Here is a 21,532-nt window from a genome sequence, read left to right on the forward strand (position 1 = left end):
ATTAGCCCTAACCTTAAACATAACCATAACCCTGAACTTCATGAAAATTCATATGTGTGCTTCGGAGTGTTAAATGCAAAACAGATGTTGTGTATGTGCACAGAAACTAGTAGGAATATGCACAAAATACTGTGCAAAACGTTTAATATAATATAAGGAATGTGTCATAGAGTTTGTAAAATGCATTGAGTGAATTCGATAGTTAAATGATAGTTAAATTCTGGTTGTTGACACAATAACTGAAAAAACCTTCATGCTGTCATATTTTAAATCACTAAATTAAAAGGGAATATAATTAGGAAAACCACATTAGAATATGGTGAAATTTGATGCATTAGGTCAACAAAAAAAAAAGTAAATTTGTTTTGCAATGTCACGTAGACATGTCTGCCACCCACTGGCTGGTGAGTGGATACTTGATAGATGATGGACTAGGAACAGGTGTGGTTGTCAGAGAGAGAGAGAGAGAGAGAGAGAGAGAGAGAGAGAGAGAGAGAGAGAGAGAGAGAGAGAGAGAGAGAGAGAGAGAGAGAGAGAACAGTTCTATACTTTGGTAGTTTGATACATGTTCTGATGTCAATCCTGACCTGAGATAAGTAAAGCATGACTTTGTGATTGTTTCACATCCATAGATTATGTTCAAAAAGTTAATAATATGGTAATACCAGCACACAACCTTGAGGAACAGATTTTGCATGAATTTAAGTAAGGAAAGTTGTCAACAAAGTACGGAGCGAATGCGATTCGGGAGAGAGGGGGAGAGGGGGAGAGAGAGAGAGAGAGAGAGAGAGAGAGAGAGAGTTTCTGCACAGATATGTACTAAATCAGTGAAATATACTGTTATTTTCTGATTGTATAACAGCAGTTACATTGTCAAACTCAATACGGCCCACACAACCCTGTAGAAAGGATTACTTATTGTGTCATCACAAGAAAAAGTTTTTATTATAACTTTAGAAGTCATAAATAGGAGAAAGCTAGTCAAATTTATGGCTTTATAAATCAGATCTGCCACAGGTGGGGTTCAAACCTACAACTCACTGTCTATGCAATAACAGCACTGCCACAGGACCTCAAACATTTCTTTCTTCTACAGGCAACTGGTTTCATCGAAGTCCCTTGTAGCTGTCCATGGTGCTGAGGAGAACAAAAGCATCAAAGCCTGAGCTCTCCTCCTCTCGCCTCCAAATGGGGAGGGGTCGAACGGCAAAGGGGGAGGCACCATGTGCACTTGATTCAATTAGGCAGTCTGTGAGGCCTCCCTTGGGATGGGGCTGCAAAGAAGAGAGCTGCAAGCCTGTCAAACAAAGAGCTTCAGCCCAACCCTTGGCCCTACTGAATCCACCTCATTAGTCAGTCAAGAAAGAGTGCATCACTGCAGCCTGTGTGCTCACCACGCCCTAGTATAAAAACGAGCACATCTTCAGATGCCTTACCAGACACAAACAAGAAGTGGTGAGTATATGCACAGCATAAACATTTTTAACACTTAGTGGGGAGACACAACAAGAACAGCAATTTGTGCACTCTAAACTTTCTGGGAAAGTCGTTTTATCATTCGGTAGTGTTTGAACTGCTGCAGCACAAATTTTTCTACAGGAATTCATCCTGGATAATAGAACCCAGTGCAAAAATGGCTCTCATTTGTTGGAGCAGCACCTGTGCATCAGTGGAAAGCATATCTCTTGACAAACATCTGCCACGTCTCTTAAACCGCCTGCATTTTCAAACCTTTCCCGTGTATTAGTGAGATTAAACACAACCTCTGCCTCTCATGAATGTCAGACTGATAAATATGATCCAGCAACATTAGCATTCATTTGCCATTCTGACGGCCCTTTGAAACACTGCAGATGTCTGTGCTGCTGCATTTGCTCCCTGTCACAGTGATTTGGAAGTAATGGTGGAATTTTAATGCAGAAAACAAAAGAAACATCTGCTCAGACCAAAGATATGACACATGCTGTGTTCATTATTAGCTCATGATGCTGCTACCGATAGTATTGGTGCAGTTAATGCGGACCATCTTCAGGTGAAAGTGCGATCGCTCCATGATGTGATAGTTGTATAGTGACCAAGATTGGCCACCGCACTTACAAATTCAGACAGCAACACTTGCCAATGCAGAAAACATAAATAAAAAAAACACCTGTATCAGTTCAATAACAGGTAGTTGCATCAAAAAAAATGCTTGCAAACGCAGAGAACACAAACTTAACAGCACATGCAACAGTTTAATAACATAATGTGCCTGCCACAAGTTCACACAACAAGCAAAAACACACACACATTGGGTATAGCCATAACACAACTGAAGTACTAACAACACAAAAAGAGGTGTCTGCCCAGAGGTTTTTTATTGACGTACTGTATTTGCTCTGCACAGCTGAATAAGTTTATTTCTTTCTTTACTGATAATATTACTTTTATGATAGCTATGTTTTCAAGTTATTATTTTATTTGCAATGCACTGAACAGACAAAGTCCATGAAAGTCCATCCGTGCAGAAACCTATTTGAATGTTGTTAGAATTTATGTTGTGTTGTGGTTGTTTGCAGGTTTTTTTTTTTTTTTTTGTATCTGTGTGCATCATGTGAATTTGTAGGAGACAGTTAATGAAATTAAATTATTGCATGTGCTGTAGGTTATATTTGTGTTCTCTGGAGTTTTCAAACATTTTCTAAATGTTTTTGTGCAACTACCTGTTGAAGAATTGAAGCAGGTGTTTTTCAGCATTTGTTTGTGTCTTAATGTGGAAGCATTGTGGCCTCTGCACGCCACCATACTCTTGATACCTTCATACATACAAACACACATATATCTTCAACCCCTTACCTGAGATCGGGTCATGGGGGCAACAGCTCCAGCAGGGGACCCCAAACTTCCCTTTCCCAGGCCACATTAATCACCTCTGACTGGGGGAAACCCAAGGCATTCAAAAGCCATTGTGGAGACATAATCTTCCAACCTAGTCTTGGATCTTCCCCGGTGTCTCCTCCCGTCTGTATGTGCCTGGAACACCTCCGTAGGGAGGCACCCCGGAGGCATCCTTACCAGATGTCCAAACCACCTCAGCTGGCTCCTTTCAATGTGATGGAGCAGTGGCTCTACTTTGAGCTCCTCACAAATGATCAAGCTTCTCACCTTATCTCTAAGGGAGACACCAGCCACTCTCCTAAGGAAGCCCATTTCGGCCACTTGTACCCGTAGTCTACTTCTTTGGGTCATGATCCAACAATCATGACCATAGGTGAGAGTAGGAACGAAGACTGACCAGCATATCGAGAGCTTCGCCTTTTGGCTCAGCTCCATTTTCATTACAACAGTATGGTAGAGTGAATGCAACACCACCCCTGCTGTGCTGATTCTCTGGCCAATCTCACGCTCCATTGTCCCCTCACTTGTGAACACGACCCTGAGGTCTTGAGCTCCTTCACTTGGGGCAAGACTTCATTCCCTACCCGGAGTAGGCAATCCATCCTGCTGAGAACCATGGTCTCAGATTTAGAGGTGCTGATCCTCATCCCAGGCATTTCACACTCTGCTGCGAACTGATCCAGTGAGTATTGGAGGTCACAGGCTGATGAAGCCAACAGGACCACATTATCTGTAAAAAGCAGTGATGAGACCCTGAGCCCACCAAACCGAAGACCCTCCTCCCCCAACTATGCCTCGATATCCTGTCCATGAATATCACAAACAAGATTGGTGACAAGGCGTAGCCCTTGCGGAGGCCAACCCCCACTGGAAACGAGTCCGACTTACTGCCAAGCACCTGAATACAGCTCTTGCTTTGTGAGTACAGAGCTTGGATGGCCCTGAGAAGCGACCCTTTCATTCCATATTCCTGCAGTACCTCCCCCATAATCTCCCGGGGTACCCGATCATTCACCTTCACCAAGTCCACAAAACACATGTAGAATGGATGGGCATGCTCCCAGGCACCCTCCAGAATCCTTGTGAGAGTGAAGAGCTGGTTGGTTGTTCCACAATCAGGATGGAACCCACATTGTCCCTCTTCAATTTGAGGTTCCACTATCGACCGAACCCACCTTTCCAGCACCGTGGAGTTGACTTTACCAGGGAGGCTGAGTAGTGTGATGCCCCTGTAATTGGCACACTCTCTCTGGTCCCCCTTTTTAAATATGGCGACCACCACCCCAGTTTACCACTCCTTGGCACTGTCTCAGACCTCAATGCAATGTTGAACAGACGTCTCATCCAACACTGTCCCTCCATACCCAGAGCCTTGAGCATTTCTGGACAGATCTCATCAAGCCCGGGGCTTTACCACTGCGGAGTTGTTTGACTACCTCAGTGACTTCCACCAGGAAAACTGATGATAATCCCCCATCAGTTTCCAGCTCTGCCCCTACTATAGAGGGTGCACCGGTCTGATGTAGGAGTTCCTCAAAGTGTTCCTTCCAGTGCCAGATTATATCCGCAGTTGAGGTCAACAGAGTCCCATCCTTAGTGTTGACTGCTTAGATGGTTCCCAGTTTTCCTCTACTGAGGAAGCACCTTGGTGTTGACCGAAAGTCCTCCATAGTTACTCCAAACTCCTCCCACACCCGCTGATTTGCCTCCCTCCCTGCCAAAAGCAGGCAGCCTCTGCTGTGAGAAGAATAAGAAATAGGACTCCGAAGAAGAAGAATAAGGACTCAGAGGCATGCAACTGCCTCCGGAGTCCTCTGACATAACATATCCCAGAAGGACTCGTTCTTCAGTTGAATGGCTTCCCTGACCACTGGTGTCTACCAAAGTGTTCAAGCGTTGTCGCCCCTTGAGGCACGTAAGACCTTCAGGTTACAGCTCCCCGCTGAAGTTTCAACAATGGAAGCTTTGAACATTGCCCATTCTGGTTCAGTGCATCCAACCTCCACAGGGATGCTAGAAAAGCTACGTCGGAGGTGTGAGTTGAAGATCTGTTGGACAGCGGCCTCCTGCAGACATTCCCAGTTTACCCGCAGTATCTGTTTGGGCTTACCAGGTCTGTCTAAAGTCCTCCCTAGCCCTATGATCCAACTCACCACCAGTTGGGGATCAATTGACAGCTTTGCCCCTCTCTTCACTGAGTGTCCAGAACATGCGGCCTCAGGTCAGATGATACGATCACAAAATCAATCATCGATCTTCGGCCTAGGGTGCTCTGGTACCATCTACACTTGTCACAATCATGCATCTCCAGGTGTCTCTGTCGCTGCCCACATGTGTGTGGGCAGTCAGAGTTTTCCTCTCTGCCACCCAAAGGAGCAGGGAGGTAACCTCTTGTCTAGTGAGATAAACTCCAACATAGCAATGCTCAGCCGGGGACTCGTGAGTATCCTCACAACTACCCGACACCTCACACCCTGGGCATCTCCAAGGAAGAATAAGGTCCAGCCCCTATTAAGGAGCATGTTCCAGAGCCGAGGCTGTACGTGGAGGCAAGGCCCACCATATTGAACTGGTATCGCTCCATCTCCTGCACAAGCTCTGGCTCCTTCCCCCACAGCAAGGTGACGTTTCATACCCCCAGAGCTAGCCTCTGCTGCCTAGGTCTGGTCTGTCAAGGCCCTCAACTTTCACTGCCACCAATGGGACAGTGCACCCGACCCCAGCGGTTCCCTCTGTGGGTAGTGAGCCCACAGGGTGGCGATCAATCAATCAATCAATCAATCAATCAACATTTATTTATAAAGCGCTTTACAGCACCGACTGGTGTCCAAAGTGCTTAACATTAAAAACAAAAATTCAAAAATATAAAACACATATAAAATAAAATTTAAAACAGCACATAAAAAACAGAACATGTCACCTCCCCACTAAGTGTTAAAAGCCAATTTAAATAAATAAGTCTTTAACTTAAATTTAAAAAGTGTGTGGTCAGGGATTATATGTAACTCAAGAGGTAGCTCGTTCCATAGTCTGGGGCCAGCTACTGCGAAAGCATGGCACCCCAGCGTTTATATCTTGACCTTGGAACATCTAAGTAAAGCTGGCCAGATGACCTTAATGTCCTACTGTAGGTGCACAAAGTTAAAATTTCAGACAAGTAGGGAGGTGCAAGGCCATAAATAAATTTGAAAATCAATTCTAAAATGAACTGGAAGCCAGTGGAGTGAGTACAGGATGGGCGTAATATGCTCATGTCTAAAAGTATTTGTTAAAAGACGAGCAGCAGCATTCTGAACCAATTGGAGACGTGCAAGAGACGACTGATTAATGTCTGAATAAAGTGCATTACAATAGTCAAGTCTGGAGCTGATGAAAGCATGAATGGCTGTCTCAAGATCACGTCTACTGAGGAAGTGCTTTATTTTTTTAAGTTGGAAAAAAACTAGCTTTGATAGCAGAATTTATCTGTTGATCAAACCTCAAACAGCTGTCAAGTATCACTCCCAAATTCTTGACCACCCAGACCAGACCTTGCTCCCAGACCACCAATAACCAGTAAAAATCTATTTAAGCATAAAAATTCAAAAAGAAAAAATAATATAGCACCTTCAACTGCACCACAGACTAAAACAGTTAAATGTGGTCTATTAAACATTAGGTCTCTCTCTTCTAAGTCCCTGTTAGTAAATGATATAGTAATTGATCAACATATTGATTTATTCTGCCTTACAGAAACCTGGTTACAGCAGGATGAATATGTTAGTTTAAATGAGTCAACTCCCCCGAGTCACACTAACTGCCAGAATGCTCGTAGCACGGGCCGAGGCAGAGGATTAGCAGCAATCTTCCATTCCAGCTTATTAATTAATCAAAAACCCAGACAGAGCTTTAATTCATTTGAAAGCTTGACTCTTAGTCTTGTCCATCCAAAATGGAAGTCCCAAAAACCAGTTTTATTTGTTATTATCTATCGTCCACCTGGTCGTTACTGTGAGTTTCTCTGTGAATTTTCAGACCTTTTGTCTGACTTAGTGCTTAGCTCAGATAAGATAATTATAGTGGGCGATATTAACATCCACACAGATGCTGATAATGACAGTCTCAACACTGCATTTAATCTATTATTAGACTCAATTGGCTTTGCTCAAAATGTAAATGAGTCCACCCACCACTTTAATCATACCTTAGATCTTGTTCTGACTTATGGTATGGAAATTGAAGACTTAACAGTATTCCCTGAAAACTCCCTTCTGTCTGATCATTTCTTAATAACATTTACATTTACTCTGATGGACTACCCAGCAGTGGGGAATAAGTTTCATTACACTAGAAGTCTTTCAGAAAGCGTTGTAACTAGGTTTAAGGATATGATTCCTTCTTTATGTTCTCTAATGCCATATACCAACACAGTGCAGAGTAGCTACCTAAAATCTGTAAGTGAGATAGAGTATCTCGTCAATAGTTTTACATGCTCATTGAAGACAACTTTGGATGCTGTAGCTCCTCTGAAAAAGAGAGCTTTAAATCAGAAGTGTCTGACTCCGTGGTATAACTCACAAACTCGCAGCTTAAAGCAGATAACCCGTAAGTTGGAGAGGAAATGGCGTCTCACTAATTTAGAAGATCTTCACTTAGCCTGGAAAAAGAGTCTGTTGCTCTATAAAAAAGCCCTCCGTAAAGCTAGGACATCTTACTACTCATCACTAATTGAAGAAAATAAGAACAACCCCAGGTTTCTTTTCAGCACTGTAGCCAGGCTGACAAAGAGTCAGAGCTCTATTGAGCCGAGTATTCCTTTAACTTTAACTAGTAATGACTTCATGACTTTCTTTGCTAATAAAATTTTAACTATTAGAGAAAAAATTACTCATAACCATCCCAAAGACGTATCGTTATCTTTGGCTGCTTTCAGTGATGCCGGTATTGGTTAGACTCTTTCTCTCCGATTGTTCTGTCTGAGTTATTTTCATTAGTTACTTCCTCCAAACCATCAACATGTCTATTAGACCCCATTCCTACCAGGCTGCTCAGGAAGCCCTACCATTAATTAATGCTTCGATCTTAAATATGATCAATCTATCTTTATTAGTTGGCTATGTACCACAGGCTTTTAAGGTGGCAGTAATTAAACCATTACTTAAAAGCCATCACTTGACCCAGCTATCTTAGCTAATTATAGGCCAATCTCCAACCTTCCTTTTCTCTCAAAAATTCTTGAAAGGGTAGTTGTAAAACAGCTAACTGATCATCTGCAGAGGAATGGTCTATTTGAAGAGTTTCAGTCAGGTTTTAGAATTCATCATAGTATAGAAACAGCATTAGTGAAGGTTACAAATGATCTTCTTATGGCCTCAGACAGTGGACTCATCTCTGTGCTTGTTCTGTTAGACCTCAGTGCTGCTTTTGATACTGCTGACCATAAAATTTTATTACAGAGATTACAGCATGCCATAGGTATTAAAGGCACTGCGCTGCGGTGGTTTGAATCATATTTATCTAATAGATTACAATTTGTTCATGTAAATGGGGAATCTTCTTCACAGACTAAGGTTAATTATGGAGTTCCACAAGGTTCTGTGCTAGGACCAATTTTATTCACTTTATACATGCTTCCCTTAGGCAGTATTATTAGACAGAATTGCTTAAATTTTCATTGTTACGCAGATGATACCCAACTTTATCTATCCATGAAGCCAGAGGATACACACCAATTAGCTAAACTGCAGGATTGTCTTACAGACATAAAGACATGGATGACCTCTAATTTCCTGCTTTTAAACTCAGATAAAACTGAAGTTATTGTACTTGGCCCCACAAATCGTAGAAACATGGTGTCTAACCAGATCCTTACCCTGGATGGCATTACCCTGACCTCTAGTAATACTGTGAGAAATCTTGGAGTCATTTTTGATCAGGATATGTCATTCAATGCGCATATTAAACAAATATGTAGGACTGCTTTTTTGCATTTGCGCAATATCTTTAAAATTAGAAAGGTCTTGTCTCAGAGTGATGCTGAAAAACTAATTCATGCATTTATTTCCTCTAGACTGTTGGGAAGGTGTCGTAACACGGACCCGCAACAGGGGGCGCAAATGAACGGACAATGGATAAGACAAAGAGTAACAATTTAATGTTGTGAAACGCACAACTGGATACAGACAAAAATATAATGCCAATTAAACACAAGTTGACGTGCGGGCAGGCTCGAAGATAGGAGACCTCTGACGATCGAAGAGCCGGGACCCACACAGCTTCCACCACCAACGGCCTGAAGAACACCGGAGCCGCCAAGTCCTGAGTCCCCAGGTGGTCACCGTCTTCTGTTGCAGACCCTGGTACTGCTGGCAGAAGATGAAAACAGTTAATGGTGAGTGTGTATCCACACACCCAGTAATCCTTCAATACAGATCTTCAAGGAGGGAAAACCTCCACCTCCAGATACAATTTCACCCGTGCAGCTCCTGTTAGTCTCTTCCCTGGATGGAGTGAGAGGCGAAGAACGTCGCCGTCCCACTATCCGCCAATCCAGCTTCAGACAGAGCCCACAGGAACACGGCTGCACACAGAACAATGTTATATACAACAATAATCACAGCAGAGAAGGTTACCTTAGACGGTAGCTGATTTCTCGGCGAGGAGGTGGAGTAATAATCCGGCTTTTGTAGGGACGGTGGTGATTGGTGACAGCTGGTGTAAATGAGTGACAGCTGTCACTCTCTGTTGTCTCGGCGCCCTCTCATGCTTGAAGCCCGCACTCCAAGCAGGGCGCCGACTGGTGGTGGTGGGCCAGCAGTACCTCCTCTTCAGCGGCCCACACAACAGGACCCCCCCCCCCCCCTCAACGGGTGCCTCCTGGCTCCCGACCAGGCTTGTCCGGGTGTCGGCGGTAGAAATCGGCCAGGAGGGCCGGGTCCAGGATGAAGCTCCTCTTCACCCAGGAGCGTTCTTCGGGTCCGTACCTCTCCCAGTCCACCAGATATTGAAAACCCCGGCCCTTCCGACGGACGTCCAGGAGCCGACGAACAGTCCATGCCGGCTCCCCGTCGATGATACAGGCAGGAGGTGGTATGGGTCCAGGGGTGCAGAGTGGTGAGGCGTGGTATGGTTTCAATCTGGAGACGTGAAATACTGGGTGAATCCGCAGTGAAGCTGGGAGTTTCAGCTTCACTGCGGCCGGGCTGAGGATCTTGACTATAGAAAAAGGTCCGATGAACCGGTCTTTGAGTTTCTGTGATTCAACCTGCAGTGGGATGTCCTTGGTTGACAACCACACCTCCTGCCCAGGCTGGTATGTAGGGGCCGGGGAACGCCGGCGATCTGCATGGGCCTTAGCCCTCGTCCGGGCCTGCAACCGGGCAGAACGGGCGGTCCACCACACCCGGCGGCACCTCCGCAGGTGGGCCTGGACCGAGGGGACCCCGACCTCTCCCTCCACAAGTGGGAACAATGGGGGCTGATACCCCAAACACGCCTCAAAGGGGGAGAGGCCGGTAGCAGATGAGACTTGGCTATTGTGGGCGTACTCGATCCATGCCAGATGGTCACTTCAAGCCGCCGGATGCGTGGAGGTTATGCAGCGGAGGGCCTGCTCCAACTCTTGGTTCGCCCGCTCTGCCTGGCCGTTCCTCTGTGGGTGATACCCGGACGAGAGACTCATGGTGGCCCCCAGTTCCTTACAAAAACTCCTCCAGACCTGCGAGGAGAACTGGGGACCACGATCCGAAACGATGTCCGATGGTATCCCATGCAGACGCACGACGTGGTGGACCAGGAGGTCTGCTGTCTCCTGGGCCGTCGGGAGCTTCGGGAGGGCCACAAAGTGGGCCGCCTTGGAGAACCGGTCCACTATCGTGAGGATGACGGTGTTGCCCTGGGACGGCGGGAGGCCCGTGACGAAGTCCAGGCCGATGTGAGACCAGGGGCGATGAGGCACAGGCAGGGGCTGGAGGAGGCCCCTGATCTTATGGTGATCCGCCTTGCCCCTAGCACAGGTGGTACAGGCCTGGACATAGTCCCGGACGTCGGCTTACAGTGACGCCCACCAGAAGCGCTGCTGGACCACTGCCACGGTCCTACGCACTCCGGGATGACAGGAGAGCTTGGATCCGTGGCAGAAGTCCAAGGCGGCAGCCCTGGCTTCTGGTGGGACGTAGAGTCTGTTCTTAGGACCGTTCCCCGGGTCCGGGTTCCTTGCCAGGACCTCCCGGACGGTCTTCTCCACGTCCCATGTGAGGGTGGCCACGACAGTGGACTCGGGAACGATGGTCTCGATGGGGTCTGACAACTCGGCCTTGGCTTCCTCTTCGTGCACCCGGGACAGTGCGTCGGATCGTTGGTTCCTAATCCCGGGACGGTAGGTGATCCGGAAGTCAAAGCGTCTGAAGAACAGGGACCAGCGGGCTTGCCTGGGGTTCAGCCGCTTGGCGGTCCGGATGTACTCCAGGTTCCGATGGTCCGTGAAAACCGTGAAAGGCACCGTAGCTCCCTCCAACAGGTGTCTCCACTCTTCAAGAGCCTCCTTCACCACGAGGAGTTCCCGATTGCCCACGTCATAGTTGCGTTCAGCGGGGGTCAACCTGCGGGAAAAGTAGGCACATGGATGGAGAACCTTGTTGGACTCCCTGCTCTGGGACAGAACGGCTCCTATTCCTGAGTCAGAGGCGTCCACCTCCACTATGAACTGGCGAGTAGGATCAGGCTGCACCAGAACTGGTGCAGACGAAAACCAGCATTTCAACTCCCTAAACGCGGCTTCGCACCGATCCGACCAGGTGAAGGGGACTTTTGTGGAGGTCAGGGCAGTCAGGGGGCTAACAACCTGACTGTAACCTTTAATGAACCTCCGGTAGAAATTTGCAAAGCTGAGGAACTGTTGCAGCTTCCTATGGCTTGTTGGTTGGGGCCAATTCTCACCGCCGCAACCTTGGCCAGATCCGGGGCGACGGAGTTGGAGGAGATGATAAACCCCAGGAAGGACAAAGACGTGCGGTGGAACTCACACTTCTCGCCCTTCACAAACAACCGGTTTTCTAGTAACCGCTGCAGGACCTGACGTACATGCTGGACATGAGTCTCAGGGTCCGGAGAAAAGATGAGTATATCATCCAGATATACAAAGACAAACCGGTGCAGGAAGTCCCGCAAGACGTCATTAACCAATGCTTGGAACATCGCGGGGGCATTAGTGAGGCCGAACGGCATGACCAGGTACTCAAAATGACCTAACGGGGTGTTAAATGCCGTCTTCCATTCGTCTCCCTTCCGGATCCGAACCAGGTGGTACGCATTCCTAAGATCTAGTTTGGTGAACATTTTGGCTCCATGCAGGGGCGTGAACACCGAATCCAACAGGGGCAACGGGTATCGATTGCGAACCGTAATCTCGTTCAGCCCTCTGTAGTCAATGCATGGACGGAGTCCGCCGTCTTTTTTACCCACAAAAAAGAAACCCGCACCCATCGGGGAGGTGGAGTTCCGAATCAACCCGGCGGCTAAGGAGTCCCGGATGTAGGTCTCCATCGATTCGCGTTCCGGACGTGAGAGGTTGTACAATCTACTGGACGGGTACTCAGCACCCGGGATCAAATCGATGGCACAATCGTACGGTCGGTGCGGGGGAAGAGTGAGTGCCAGATCTTTGCTGAAGACGTCAGCAAGATCGTGGTACACCTCGGGCACCGCCGTCAGATTGGGGGGGACTTTAACCTCCTCTTTAGCTGTGATTCCGGGTGGAACCGAGGATCCAAGACACTCCCGGTGGCAGGTTTCGCTCCACTGCGTCACCACCCCAGACGGCCAATCAATCTGGGGATTGTGCTTCACCATCCATGGAAATCCCAGAATCACTCGGGAGGTAGAAGGTGTCACAAAAACACGATCTCCTCCCTGTGATTCCCAGACACAACCAAGGTCATGGGCTGTGTCTGATGTGTAATTAAAGGGAGTAGAGTGCCATCTAGTGCTCGCACCTTCAATGGTGAAGGCAGAGCCACCAGAGGAAGCCCTACTTCCCTGGCCCATCTGCTGTCCAGCAGATTCCCTTCTGACCCCGTGTCTACCAGTGCTGGGGCGTGAAGGGTTAAATCCCCACTCAGGATTGTTACTGGGATTCGTGCTGATTTATGGGTTTTCCCCGTGTACATATTATGGCCCACCCTTAGCCCAGTTCCTAAGGATGGGCGTTGGAGTTTGATCGTTTGGGGCAGTCTTTTAACCTGTGCTCACAAGAGCCACAGAAAAAACACTCCCCGCGGGCCAGCCTCCTTTGTCTGATATTTGATTTTAATTTGGCCCTGCTCGTGTCCATAGCTTCGTTAGCAGGGGCAGCTGTTGCCACACGGAGCCCTCTGGCAGTGGAACGTGGGGACGACGACACCCTTTCGGACCCGGAGGAAAGAGGGAAGGCTTGAGCCCGACCACGCCCCCCGGCCTGCTCCCGACGGTGTTCATTCAACCGGTTGTCTAAGCATATAACCAAATTGATAATTCCGTCGAAATCTTGCGGTTCCTCCTTAGCCAGCAGATGCTCCTTCAGGACCGGAGACAGTCCGTTTACGAAGGCGGCGCGGAGCGCAACGTTATTCCAGCCGGACCTCGCAGCCGCGATGCGGAAGTCGACTGCATAATCAGCTGCACTCCGGCGCCCCTGTCTCATTGACAGCAGCACGCTCGAGGCGGTCTCGCCTCTGTTGGGATGATCAAACACCTGTTTGAATTCCCGTACAAACCCAGCGTATGATGTCAGGAGCCACGAATTCTGTTCCCAAAGCGACGTAGCCCAGGCGCGTGCCTCACCTCGAAGCAAATTAATCACATAAGCCACCCGGCTGGCATCGGATGCGTACATAACTGGACGCTGTGCAAAAACGAGCGAACACTGCATTAAGAAGTCTGCGCACGTTTCGACACAGCCTCCGTACGGTTCTGGAGGGCTTATGTAAGCTTCAGGGGACGGTGGGGGGGGGTTTGTTGAACGGCCAGTGGAACGTCTGTCTGTGGCCCAGAGCCAGCAGGAGGAGTCACTGCAGCAGCGCTCGAGTCGCACGCTTCCACTCTGGCGGTGAGAGCCTCCACCCTCCGATTGAGGACTGCATTTTGCTCGGCTACCAGATTTAACTGAGCGGTGAAAGCGGTAAGGATTTGCTGCAGATCACTTACCACACCTCCTGCTGATGCCTGCGCTCCTTGTTCTCCCATTGGCTGTTCAAGCTGTGGTTGACGCCCCTCGGGATCCATGACGAATGGCTGAGAAATCCTGTTGGGAAGGTGTCGTAACACGGACCCGCAACAGGGGGCGCAAATGAACGGACAATGGATAAGACAAAGAGTAACAATTTAATGTTGTGAAACGCACAACTGGATACAGACAAAAATATAATGCCAATTAAACACAAGGTGACGTGCGGGCAGGCTCGAAGATAGGAGACCTCTGACGATCGAAGAGCCGGGACCCACACAGCTTCCACCACCAACGGCCTGAAGAACACCGGAGCCGCCAAGTCCTGAGTCCCCAGGTGGTCACTGTCTTCTGTTGCAGACCCTGGTACTGCTGGCAGAAGATGAAAACAGTTAATGGTGAGTGTGTATCCACACACCCAGTAATCCTTCAATACAGATCTTCAAGGAGGGAAAACCTCCATCTCCAGATACAATTTCACCCGTGCAGCTCCTGTTAGTCTCTTCCCTGGATGGAGTGAGAGGCGAAGAACATCGCCCTCCCACTCTCCGCCAATCCAGCTTCAGACAGAGCCCACAGGAACACGGCTGCACACAGAACAATGTTAGATACAACAATAATCACAGCAGAGAAGGTTACCTTAGACGGTAGCTGATTTCTCGGCGAGGAGGTGGAGTAATAATCCGGCTTTTGTAGGGACGGTGGTGATTGGTGACAGCTGGTGTAAATGAGTGACAGCTGTCACTCTCTGTTGTCTCAGCGCCCTCTCATGCTTGAAGCCCGCACTCCAAGCAGGGCGCCGACTGGTGGTGGTGGGCCAGCAGTACCTCCTCTTCAGCGGCCCACACAACATAGACTGGACTATTGTAATTCATTATTATCAGGTTGTCCTAAAAGTTCCCTGAAAAGCCTTCAGTTAATTCAAAATGCTGCAGCTAGAGTACTGACAGGGACTAGAAGGAGAGAGCATATCTCACCCATATTGGCCTCTCTTCATTGGCTTCCTGTTAATTCTAGAATAGAATTTAAAATTCTTCTTCTTACTTATAAGGTTTTGAATAATCAGGTCCCATCTTATCTTAGGGACCTCATAGTACCATATCACCCCAATAGAGCGCTTCGCTCTCAGGCTGCAGGCTTACATGTAGTTCCTAGGGTTTGTAAGATTAGAATGGGAGGCAGAGCCTTCAGCTTTCATGCTCCTCTCCTCTGGAACCAGCTCCCAATTCGGATCAGGGAGACAGACACCCTCTGTACTTTTAAGATTAGGCTTAAAACTTTCCTTTTTGCTAAAGCTTATAGTTAGGGCTGGATCAGGTGACCCTGAACCATCCCTTAGTTATGCTTCTATAGACTTAGACTGCTGGGGGGTTCCCATGATGCACTTAGTGTTTCTTTCTCTTTTTGCTCTGTATGCACCATTCTGCATTTAATCATTAGTGATTGATCTCTGCTCCCCTCCACAGCATGTCTTTTTCCTGGTTCTCTCCCTCAGCCCCAACCAGCCCCAGCAGAAGACTGCCCCTCCCTGAGCCTGGTTCTGCTGGAGGTTTCTTCCTGTTAAAAGGGAGTTTTTCCTTCCCACTGTCGCCAAGTGCTTGCTCACAGGGGGTCGTTTTGACCGTTGGGGTTTTTCCGTAATTATTGTATGGCTTTGCCTTGCAGTGTAGAGTGCCTTGGGGCAACTGTTTGTTGTGATTTGGCGCTATATAAATAAAATTGATTTGATTTTGATTTGATTCCTCAAATCATCAGAGGGAGTTTTTCCTTATCACTTTGTTCAGACTTTGTTCACCTTCAGTTGCAACGTACGCCTGGTGCTCCTGTTTTTATACTTGGTGATTTTAATAGTTGTAAATTAGAACTGTCCCTCCCTGGATTTGATCAATATGTTGATTGTGCCACTCGGGATGACAAGATTTTAGATAAATGTTATGGCAATATTAAGAATGCCTACAGGGCCAGAGCAAAGCCTCCTTTGTCTAATTCAGATCATAACATAATACATCTGATCCCAACTTATAAGACTGTGTTGAAGAGCAGCAAGCCACAGATAAGGACAGTGCCTGTTTGGTCAAGTGATAACATAGAGGCTTTAAAGGGATCTTTCCTCTGCACAGATTGGGACATTTTTCATACTCTGGACATTGATGAGGCCACGGATACTATAACAGACTACATACAGTTTTGTACTGATTGTGTGGTTACCAGAAAGGATATTATTATGTATCCAAACAACAAGCCTTACATAACGAAGGAAGTTAAAGACTGTATTAACTGTAAAAAAATGGCTTTTAAGAATCAAGACCGGATGGGGTTAACAACTGTGCAAAAAGAACTGAACCAGATGCTAAGGCATGCAAGGAAGAGGCACAAGGACAATATTGAGCACCTATTTCACCTATTTCAAGCTATTTCTGTTTAATTGAATTTGTTTGATATGAATTCAAACACAACAGCAGTCTATGTTACTGTGCATGAACATGAAAGAAAACGACAGCACAGCCTCAGTCGCCGCCAACTCAAATGCTCATGTGCACGCATGCACCTCCAGTGACAGGAACAACAACCTGCAGTCTGGCAGCCACACCTGCCGCGCTCAGGGACCACTTGGCTGTTTGAGCAATCATTGCCATTATTTGGAACCAGAGATAATTACACGACATCCACCCACCAGGCTGTCCTGCTTCACTGAAAGCATATTGCTCCAGTGCAGCAATAACACTTGTCTAAATGAATACACAGTACTTTGCTGCATGACTGACTGTGTCCATTTAGTCTGTTATCCAACTGAAAAAAGAAAAAAAAATCATTTGGCACTTAAAGCATCTGCCCCTGTGAATAATGCATCACTGGATCTATCAGCAACCACATCCCCAAATCACCACCGTAAATCAGCCACCCCCCCTCCCCGATTCCTAGTTTTAGCCTTCCATCAACCCATTTTAAATTCAAACAGCGGTGATAAATCACTGGAGTTTGATTTCAGTCTAGTCCCATCAGGAATGCAATTTATCTTGTGCAATTATTGCCTTTTCCCTGTAAAACACAGTTATTCGCCGTTGCTCCAGTTATGTGCAGTGGAAAAAATACATCTGTCAAAATCCACAAAAGACAATGTAGTTCAGCTGTATATTTTAAATAAATAAACAAATAAATAAATCCAGCTACACACAGTAGAAGTTTGATCTTTCCACTGGGTCAGTGCCAGCTGCATTTGTCTGTTATAGTCAGCATCTCTTTTGTTTGTCTCCTATCCTGTACTTTGTGGTCTGAGCCTGAGAATAACAGCCCTCTGACAATTATCACTTTTACACTCCAATCCCTGCAACACCTCTCCCCCTCCCAGAGGGAGGACAGACGTTGGGCTTTACACTCTCTGGTGCCCCATTATATTTATGCAAATGAGACAAAAATCAGGGAGCATCCTCTCCTGTTAGCTATAATTAGAGACAAATGTTATATTGGATACATTATTTATGAAGTTTCCCTGCATGCAGACATACATTCTGACCTTGAGTTTGGATTGTAATTCTACAAAGGAGCCTTGCAGAATAAAGACAAATTGTGTGCACAACTGCAATAAAATTTGTGTGATAGCCCTGGGATTTTTTTTTTTTTTTTTTGGAAATCATCACAAAAGGAACATCATACTTCAGTGCATTACACACAGGACAGCCATTCTGTCTGCAGATCATATACGTAAGCTCACCGTTGAATCAGGCTTCATAGGAGGAGCAGACGGTGCACATAGGCAGTAAGACATTCCATATCCCAGATTGCTACTCTGCTCCTGAGAGCCAGTAAATGCTGTTTTATCAATTACCATAAAGGAAGCTGCATTAAGATAATAATACTGAAAAGCAATTATTAAAGGGCAATAAAATGTTTAGTGCCCTCTCCGGGCAAGTGCTATCTGTTTATTTTACTGACTGAGCAGAGGAACAAGGCCTGCAACATCTATCTGGGATGTTGAGGCATTTCTGGGGAAAACATGAACACAAATGCAGATATGATTTTTCTTGTTGTTATCAAAGGGAATTATATTGTTAATGACAATGAAGTTGTTTTATATGAAGCCTCAGCCGAAAAGTATCATTGTACCTAAAGAAACATGCAGATATCTGTAACAGGTGCATAATGAATGAATAAATGAGATGGCAAAGCAAGTCCAGCAAGATGTTGATAATCATGAGTCAGAATTTGCATATAAATCTCAAGAGCACACATCTCAATTTACTCACATTTGGCTCAGATGGCCGCTTCTAGCCAAGAGCATAAAAACTGGTATAGCCTTGTTTTTATGTTTATCAAATCAAAATAGAGATGGAGATATTATATGTTGGTCATGCTGTATAAAATCACATTTTATCTTAAATATATAATAGATATAGAAAGTGTTTTAATTTCTTCATATCATTGCAGAGATAAAGGGGAAAAATATTCAGTATTCTCTAAAAATTCAAAAATTATCCCCATAAAATTCAAACCAAAACATGATATGAATTAAATAAAAAATATCAAGACCAAAATACTGAGTTGCATAGATAATTGCACCCTTTCAAATAACACAAGTAAATCTTCACTTTTATAGCCAGTCAGGAGATGGATACATCAACATTCTTAATTCACTCAATGTGTCTTTAACTTCCTTCACATGAATCATTAAGCCTGATTTGTTTTTATGCTATAAACAAATAAAAATGCTTAAAAGCCCTAGGGTGCGTAGATTTTTTGTATTCACCCCATTTGTGGCTCAAAATACAACAATTCTATGTTTGCATATGTAGACACTGTATATGTTTTTTCATGCTTCTGTAACATTTGTCACAGAAGCTGATATCTAGAGAAGGCATGTGGCAAATTGCATCGAAAAGCAGGTGTTTTTTTTAAGACTTTATTATGTACTAGCGAGTTGCCTGTGGGGATCCACGGTAGTGTTTATAAAATAGGTAGGAGACAAATTATGCAAAGTTTCTATAATATGTTGGAATAGCGTGTGAGTCCAGAATGTTTTTAGAATGTTAGACCTTAGACCTCAACAGTTTTTATAAAATTTCCTGTTCATTACGTAATTTTTTAATGTTTTAAAATGTTATTAAAAGGTATTAACGTATTTACAATTATATTATGTACTTACATTGAACTTACTAAATAAAATCACACACACACACGCACGCACGCACACACGCACGCTTTTATTATAGATGATTTACCACCCCCTGCCGAAATGGCGTGTGAGTCCAGAATGTAATTTTCAATGTCCATTGTTAAGTGTTCTTAGCTAATATCTGTAGTTTCTCCAAAAATGTTCATCCTATCAACGTTCCATTTAGGCAGCGTTCATCCTTGACTCAAAATACATAAGCATACCAAACACAAATGTCAGCTCTCCCCAGTTTCACCATGATCGAAGCCATACACACGTGCACACACATACATGCACACAGAGCTTTTTGTCTTTTCTGCATCCTGCTACAAGCAGGTGTTTTTATTTTTACACACCCAGAAACAGAGACGGTGGCGGAAGACATGAATCGCACTACCCTTCTCACTCATGGTAACTACAACATGACACATAACTAATCTGACTAAACCAATTGAACTACAAAAACACAATAAATCAATAACACTAACAACACTGTTAAACTAACATGAGCCACAATAACAACATTTTAAAACCCCCAAAACCCGAACTCGTATGGTAGATTGCAGCACAACGTCCATGGTTCACTGTTGTTAGCTCATATCGCTAATTTCTCCAAAAATATTAGACCTATTAAGTTTTCACAGCATTCATTCACATAAACATACCAAACTGCAAATGTCAGCTCGCCCCAGTTTCTCCATAATTGAAGCCATACACACGTGCATGTGCCCATACACGCACACAGAGGCCACTTGGCTATTACATAATGTAGATGTGTTTTCTGAATGAAACCATTTAATGTTGACTTACACAGAACTCTTCCACTGTGTTTACTCCACATTGGATCCAAACTGTTTGACGTAAATCATTATGACAGTAAGTTTGACCTGTTAGTTATCCAAGGTGATAGATCATGTGACTAACAGAACAATGTTATTATGGCTCCATATTAGTGCTTAGTAATAACCATGGGCGTATCTTTAACCAACCGCTTGAAGTAGGCTTTCCAAATATCCCCTGTATTTGAGCACTGGGCCAGCATCTCGACCTTGGTATAACGCTGACAACAGAGTTTATAGGATCAGTGGAAGAATTTTCAGATGGCAGAATGCACATAAACAGAGACAAAACAGCAGCAAAACTCAGCCATGATGAAAAGGTTCTGTGTGTGTGTGTTCAAAACTGAGGAGACATTGTCAGAGTCACAGTGAGTTTGCTTCACATTCTCTTCCTGTTTGACCTCAGTCTGTGTCTTCACTGACCCTGGAGCAATAATCCAGCAACACAGAAACACTGACTTGTTGTAGGAAGTCAAAGTTGTGATTCATGGGCTGATCCTCAGGGGAACAAACCTAGGAGACCTGCAATGAAAACAGGACAGAAGAACAACAACACGGGCTCCGAGATGCTTCCTGTAATAAAACTTCTGAATCATCTTTAGTCCTGTTATTCCTTATGAAACACAGCTTGTTTCTGGGTTAATGACAGAATTTCTGGGCTGGAATGAGAGGACACGATAATCAACAGTTGGCACAGCGAGTCTGATCCCAGCAGGCAGTGCTGCTGTGGCATCGCTGGGGTGACAGCGTGTCCCAGCACCTGGCTGGCGTCCTGAGGGGAGCTGGCAGATGGTCCTGACGCTGGGGCGTGCATCTTCATACAATCAACACGACTAAGCCCGACTCTCTAGGAGCTAACGCAAAGATGGGCTGGTGATGAGGAGAAGCAGTGCCAACACAAAGGGTGGGGTGGTCAGGGCGGGAAGGAAAGTGCTCCAATGGACTGGGCCGGAGATGGGCGGGAATGGTCAGGAAGTGCCCAGGGCAGGCAGATGTTTCCTCTCATTAGGATTTAAAAGCTGGTCAGCCTAGCATACTCAATAACTGAATTATTCATGTTGGCCACTCTGTCCCTTCATCCTTCTGTGACCGCTGTGTTTCCAGCTCCATGGTGCCAAGTAAAGGTGCAGTCCGTGGCAGGCACAGCTAATCTAAAAGTTATCGTTGATAACCACTAATCCTCTAACTCAAAAGTTAACTGTGATAATACTAAACCAACTGCTAAAACATTATTTAAAGCTAATACAATTTAATTTATTTATATAGCTCCAAATCACAACACAACCAAAACCTAACAGAGCTGCCTCAAGGCACTTCACAATAGTAAGGTCTAACCTTATCAAACGCCCTGAGCAAGCACACAGGTGAAAGGAAGAAACCCCAGGCAGACCAGACTTAGAGGAGTGACCCACTGCTTAAGCCATTCTAACAAAGTCAGTAATTATGCTGTCCCAACAAAGTCCATGTCCTCAGTCTTGTCCAGCAATA

The sequence above is a fragment of the Thalassophryne amazonica genome, chromosome 8 (genome assembly GCF_902500255.1).
Source record: "Thalassophryne amazonica chromosome 8, fThaAma1.1, whole genome shotgun sequence".
Classification (NCBI taxonomy): domain Eukaryota; kingdom Metazoa; phylum Chordata; class Actinopteri; order Batrachoidiformes; family Batrachoididae; genus Thalassophryne; species Thalassophryne amazonica.